Here is a 6,936-nt window from a genome sequence, read left to right as displayed (position 1 = left end):
TGCCTGGCAGGGGCACAACTTTGGTTTTAGAAGTGGGGGAACATAATATATATATTTTTTTTTATCCAGTTGGATAAACACTCCAAACAGCATACCCAACCGCTTGGAGGCGTCCGCATGCTCCTAAAGCACACCGTTGCCTCATTTTGTATCACATTCCAATGATAAAACTGGGCGGGACAAAAATGCAATTTCAGAATGTGGGGGGGATGTCCCCACACTTCCCCAGTGAAAGTTGCGCCCCTGGTTCCTGGATAAGAACTACTATGTAAGCAGGGGAAGCATACTGTATTTTATCCTTCTGAGAGTGGGGCACAATGGTGAGCACTAGTGAAGTTTGGTCAGACGCACAGCAGGTGGCGACGGCGTTCAACTCAGGTAGGAAGCGGATCTGATGGCGGGTGGGTGGGTGGGGGGGGTGAGGCACGAGAAGAAGAGATACAGTAATACTGTGAGAATAGCTACAACATGGGTGGGATAATGAAAACATAGGGAGAAAAAAATACAAAGAAATCAAGACCAAGGTAATACAAATAGGCAATAGAGTAGTATAATGAAGGCTGTTGAGAGGGAAATGAAGGTGTACGTGGTCTAATGGAAGTAAGAGGTCTACTGCAGTCAGTCAGTCCATCTTCTCTCCTCCCTGCCATGCATTAGCATCTCCATCCTGTTCATTATCTAGGTTGAAGATGACAAAGGTTAAGACAACAGGATTCTAATATCTCATATCTATTTGAAACAATGGGACCAGCTATGCTAGCTAGCAAATGTGCTGTTAGTTTGCAACGGCGCTGGTCCCAGATTTGTGACAACGTGGTCTTAACCTGTATATTTTCAACCTAGTTCAGTATGTATTAGTCAGTGATAGGGGATACGTCCCTTTCCTTTGACAACTCTATTCTATTTCCTTCCTCTCCAACAGGCGAACAAAGAGCCAAAAATAGTTTCGCTACCAAAGGAGATGTAAAGCTGTCGACTATTATAACAATAGATAGCTTATCACTGACGTTAAATCCTTTACAACATCTCTGCTAGACTCTGGAGCAGGAAAGAGGTCCACCCAAATCTCCACCACAGTCCTAATGATCTACTGATCATATCAGTTTGCAAACAATGTAATATATGATTGAGTTAATAAAGCCGCATACAAACATGGTCTCTTTTTTGTTGTCTTGAGTAAGCAGTTCCAAAATGCAGGTGTTTCAGCCTAGTTCCAGTGCTTTCTGTGGTGGTGGGGCAAGCCAGCAGAAAATACAGAGCGTTGCGCTGTGATTGGCTCAGTGTTCTGTCACTCATGGGGACACTACGTAACCGGCAAGTCTAAGGGTAGACTTAAAAAATTCTAGACCCTTGGGTGCTGCCATAGAGCTAATTAGAAACGCCCATCCAAGAAGGCTAAAGGTCATTGGACACAGATAAAATTAGGTCAAATCACGTTATATCTACAGTAGCTTTGATTGGACTGATCATGTCAACATCATACTTTCAAAATCTTAGCTAGCAGTCATCATGAATCAAGTCGACAATCTACTGGCAAATCCTTTTTAATCCTTGTCATATGAAGAGAAATTATGGATAAAACATATCGGTGCTCATCGGCCATTGGAGATAAACATTACACAATAAGATGGAAATCGCAAATTCAACAATGAGTGGTTTGGAAGGAATCCATGGCTAACTGCAAGCAGTGCAAAGCAATCATTAGCCTGCTATTCCATAGAGTGGCTGAGTGGTCCCAAGTCTAAGATTAAGGGTCTATTTTCCTAGTTTAAAATTATAAACATTCAACATTGGCCATGCTGTCAATGAAGCATTATTTGTGCCCTGCTCAAAACAACTTAACTCTGAACTGCAAAATCTGACTTTAGTGAGTTCAAGACATCTGGAAACTCAGGAACTTTCATCCAACTCAGAATTGGAAATCAGAAACTCAAGCATCTTTCTAGAGCTACTACCTAAAGATCACAGACGTCATCATGATTCACCCCCCCCCCCCCCCCCCCCCCGAGTTCCCAGTTGTCCCAGTTACTGTTCAAATGAGCACAGCACAACAAGGTGAGTCCAAAAATGTCTTGTATGCTGGTGGATAAATTATATAATATGCCAGGAAGATATGTATACTGTAGCTAAAAAAGTAATACTAAGTTTATGTTGTGTAGTAAGCTGTTAGTAGCCCATGTGCCTCAGCCTAATAATTTGGTATATTTTCACCTCTTAATTTCAGCTACTGTTCTGACTTGGCGGTGCACATGTAGCCTATAACCTGTTTTTGAGAAATGTAATCATTGAATATTGTAAGAGCTTTCATTGTCTGCTTATACGCCCCCTTCATTTATCCTACGGTTCTGACTTGGTGTACAGGGAGAACACTGTAAGAACGGACATATTCTGTCGCTGTACATTTCAAAAGTGCTGAATAAATAGTTATATTGACTACGTCCACTTGTCGTCCACCTAATGCCATAGTTTGTACATCTCAATTGTCAGTAGAAACCAAATTTGTTTAAGTAAGTCAGCCATATCAGTAATGCTTTTCAAACGGCATTAAATGAGGCTGAATGAACAGACAAGGCTCCACTGATAGCCAAGTGTAGCAGTAGTAAGGTGTTGGGACTGCTGTTGGGACTCTGCTGTTGGGACAGCTTTATGTAAGCCCTAACAGTTTGTGGGTACCGTTTGTCACCATTATAGTGCAATTAACGTATTGTTTAGTGTTGTGTTGAGTAGTGGCTTTGCTGGCATGCATCCCACTTTTTTTTTTTTGCCCCACCAAGATTTACATGCTAAAAATCACCACTGGTGATGTTAAATAGGTGTCCTGACTCTCGGTGGTCACTAAAGATCTCATGGAACTAAATGTCCAATCTGGCCCTCATACCATCATGGCCAACTAATCATCCAATTGGCTCATTCTGCCCCCCTCCTCTCCCTTGTAACTATTCCCCAGGTCATTGCTGTAAATGAGAATGTGTTCTCACTCAGTCATTTCACCTGGTAAAATAAGGGTAAAATTTTTGGGGCAATTGCTAATATCAAATCTGGTCTGAGGCATGGACGCATCTCTGAACAAAGTGCCGGACGTAATTTGCAAACCGAGTGTAAACCGATTCAACATCTAGAAACAGGTGAACATTTTCGGTCAGTCAGACGACTACCAGCAGGTGGTCCCTAAAACACACCGCGCAAACAGCAAGCGAACGAACAGTGAACAAATGCTTCAAGTGGTCCAACTAATGGGGGACAAACAGAGGAGGAAGGTCAAAAGTCAAAACCTGGTACAGTCGACCCAGGACCATATACCTATCTTATACCTATACAATCACAGATCTACAGTACCAGTCAAAAGTTTGGACACACCTACTCATTCAAGGGTTTTTCTTTATTTTTACTATTTTCTACATTGTAGAATAATAGTGAAGACATCAAAATTATGAAATAACACATATGGAATCATGTAGTAACCAAAAAAAGTGTTAAACAAATCAACATTTATTTTATATTTGAGATTCTTCAAAGTAGCCACCCGTTGCCTTGATGACAGCTTTGCACACTCTTGGCCTTCTCTCAACCAGCTTCATGAAGTAGTCACCTGGAATGCATTTCAATTAACAGGTGTGCCTTGTTAAAAGTTAATTTGATCATTTCTTTCCTTCTTAATGCATTTGAGCCAATCAGTTGTGTTGTGACAAGGTAGGGGGGGGGGGGGGGTGGGGGGGGGGGGTATACAGAAGATAGCCCTATTTGGTAAAAGACCAAGTCCATATTATGGCAAGAACAGCTCAAATAAGCAAAGAGAAATGACAGTCCATCATTACTTCACGACATGAAGGTCAGTCAATCCGGAAAATTTCAGGAACTCTGAAAGTTTCTTCAAGTGCAGTCGCAAAAACCATCAAGCTCTATGATGAAACTGGCTCTCATGAGAACCGCCACAGGAAAGCAAGACCCAGAGTCACCTCTGCTGAGTTACCAGCCTCAGAAATTGTAGCCCAAATAAATGCTTCACAGAGTTCAAGTAACAGGCACATCTCAACATCAACTGTTCAGAGGAGACTATGTGAATCAGGCCTTCATGGCCAATTTGCTGCAAAGAAACCAATACTAAAAAACACCAATAAGAAGAAGAGACTTGCTTGGGCCAAGAAACATGAGCAATAGACATTAAAAATGTCCTAAATCTGGTCCAAATTCGAGATTTTTGGTTCCAACCGCCGGGTCTTTGTGAGACGCAGAGTAGGTGAACGGATGATCTCCGCATATGTAGCTCCATCCGTGAAGCATGGAAGAGGAGGTTGGATGGTGCTTTGCTGGTGACACTGTCTGTGATTTATTTAGAAATCAAGGCACACTTAACCAGCATGGCGATCACAGCATTCTGCAGTGATTCGCCATCCCATCTTGTTTGCACTTAGTGGGACTGTCACGGCCGTTGAAAGAAGTGGACCAAGGTGCAGCGTGGTGGCGTACATATTCCTCTTTATATGAATTTCGCAAACAAAACAATAAACAATACAAAACGACCGTGAAGCTTAACAGGGCTATGAAGCCTCTAACAAAGTTAACTTCCCACACTGAAAGGAGGGAAAGGGCTACCTAAGTATGGTTCCCAATCAGAGACAACGATAGACAGCTGTCCCTGATTGAGAACCATACCCGGCCAAAACATAGAAATAAAGAAACATAGAAAACAAAACATAGAATGCCCACCCCAAATCACACCCTGACCAAACCAAATAGAGACATAAAAAGGCTCTCTAAGGTCAGGGCGTGACAGGGACTATCATTTGTTTTGACCCAACACACACCTCCAGGCTGTGTAAGGGCAATTTGACCAAGAAGGAGAGTGATGGGAGTGCTGCATCAGATGACCTGGCCTCCACAATCACCCGACCTCAATCCAATTGAGATGGTTTGGGATGAGTTGGACCGCAGAATGAAGGAAAAACAGCCAACAAGTGCTCAGTATATGTGGGAACTCCTTCAAGACTTTTGGAAAAGCATTCAAGGTGAAGCCGGTTTAGAGAATGCCAACTGTGAAAAGTTGTCATCAAGGCAAATGGTGGCTACTTTGAAGAATCTAAAATATTTTCATTTGTTTAACACTTTATTGGTTACTGCATGATTCCATATGTGTTACTTCTTAGTTTTGATGTCTTCACTATTATTCTACAATGTAGAAAATAGTAAAAATAAAGAAAAACCCTTGAATGAGTGGGTGTGTCCAAACTTTTGACTGGTACTGTACATGGCTAGGAAGGAGGGGCTTGGAATCTAGTTGGAATTGAGGGAGAGGGAGAGTCTGGCCATTGAGCTTTTAATTAAAAGCATTATGATACGTTACATGCTGTTTATAGACACCTGGCTGGCGCTTATGCCGATTGGATCACATTACTGAGATGGCATCCAATACACGATTAAGAGGGTTGAGAGATGTTGCAACATGAGATGTTGCTAATCTCAGTCAGGCTTTACAGAAGCACAGAGGTTAACTGAGAGACCATGGATAGACTCGAGGTAATCCGCCTGACAACTGTGTCCACAGCGGCCCACCCTACTCAAGCAGGTGCTAAGTGTAGCGCCCCCTGTCCCCCGCGGAGCTGAACTACGTGGTCTGATTTATTGCCATGACAGGTGTCTACCATATATCCATGGATGAGTCATAGTGGCCCACTTTAGAAGAGACTAGGTGGTGACGGGACATCCATCCATCCATCCGTCTCTATGGAAGCGCAGCATTGACTCTCTCCTCGCTGAATTCCTCTCTCCTCACTCAGTCCAATCCCGAAAGTGGAGTGTTCTGGTGTTTTCAGTGCGTGCACACTCATAAAGAAGAGAGTGTACACACACAAGCGCTAACACACACACACACACACTACACAGATGGCCGCGCGTGTCAGTTTGAACCTCTCGCTCCAGTAGTTGAGGATGCCGTCTCGGCTGATGGAGAGGTAGCATCCCAGCTGGGTGCGGGTTTTGGGCACGGCCCTGATCCCTGTTCCTCTCCGCCTGGGGTGTCTGGAAGGGGTAGCACTGCAGCCGGACGATGGGCTCACTGTGGGCACTGCAGAGAACCAGACAGAGAAATCGCACAGACCACCAAGACATCAGTCAAAGAACAAAACCTGTGTGTGGATAATGTGTTGGACATTTAAGAATCAGAATATTTTTTGTTGGTCAAAATCCGTATGTGAGCAAATGTGGCAAGCTGCAACATTTCTAAAGACCTATTCTACGATGATTCAATTAGATTATCTTAGCCAAGTCTAATGATCCATGGGTTTCATGAGCAAGCTGCCTGTGGATGTATTCATATAAGATAGAAGACTGTAAAATCATGGGTGAGGAATGATGAATCATACATATTATTCCATGTGAAACAGAAACAATGGGATCATGTATTATTCAAATAAGTCCCTGTGGATGTTGCATTCCAGTCTAGTAGAAGTCTGGCATGTATCAGTGTGTGTGTGAGTAGTCCTTCAGTCATTTCAGATAGGAGATTCCCACCACAGTCTTCCTCTGTGTCTCAGCACACAGACACCCCTGGTCGAGCCCTCTCTGTCTAGTAACAGGGCAGGGATCCTCATAAATAATCGTTCTGGGTGGCGGCTGGGGGTTTGAGTCAGAGGGGGCTCACTGTCTTGTGAGGGACACAAGTGGCGTTCTATGGGACGCGCCCACGCAAGCATTTCAAAAGCCTGAGGACAGAAGGATTTGAAACTCTATTTATCCCCGTAATTCTAATTACCCACCAATTAACCCCTGCCCTGAGCAATAAAATAGACAACAGCCTTTTTCCAGGATCCTCAAAACTACCAGCTTGGCCAGACAGACACCCACCTAGTCCACACCGCCGTCACAGTTGGTGTCCACCTTCATGAAGATGATGTCCACATCTTCATCAATATCACCCATCATCTTCTTGATAGCCTCGAG

This window comes from Salvelinus namaycush, chromosome 14, assembly GCF_016432855.1.
Source record: "Salvelinus namaycush isolate Seneca chromosome 14, SaNama_1.0, whole genome shotgun sequence".
NCBI classification, from domain to species: Eukaryota; Metazoa; Chordata; class Actinopteri; order Salmoniformes; family Salmonidae; genus Salvelinus; species Salvelinus namaycush.
Note: the sequence above shows the minus strand (reverse complement) of the source record.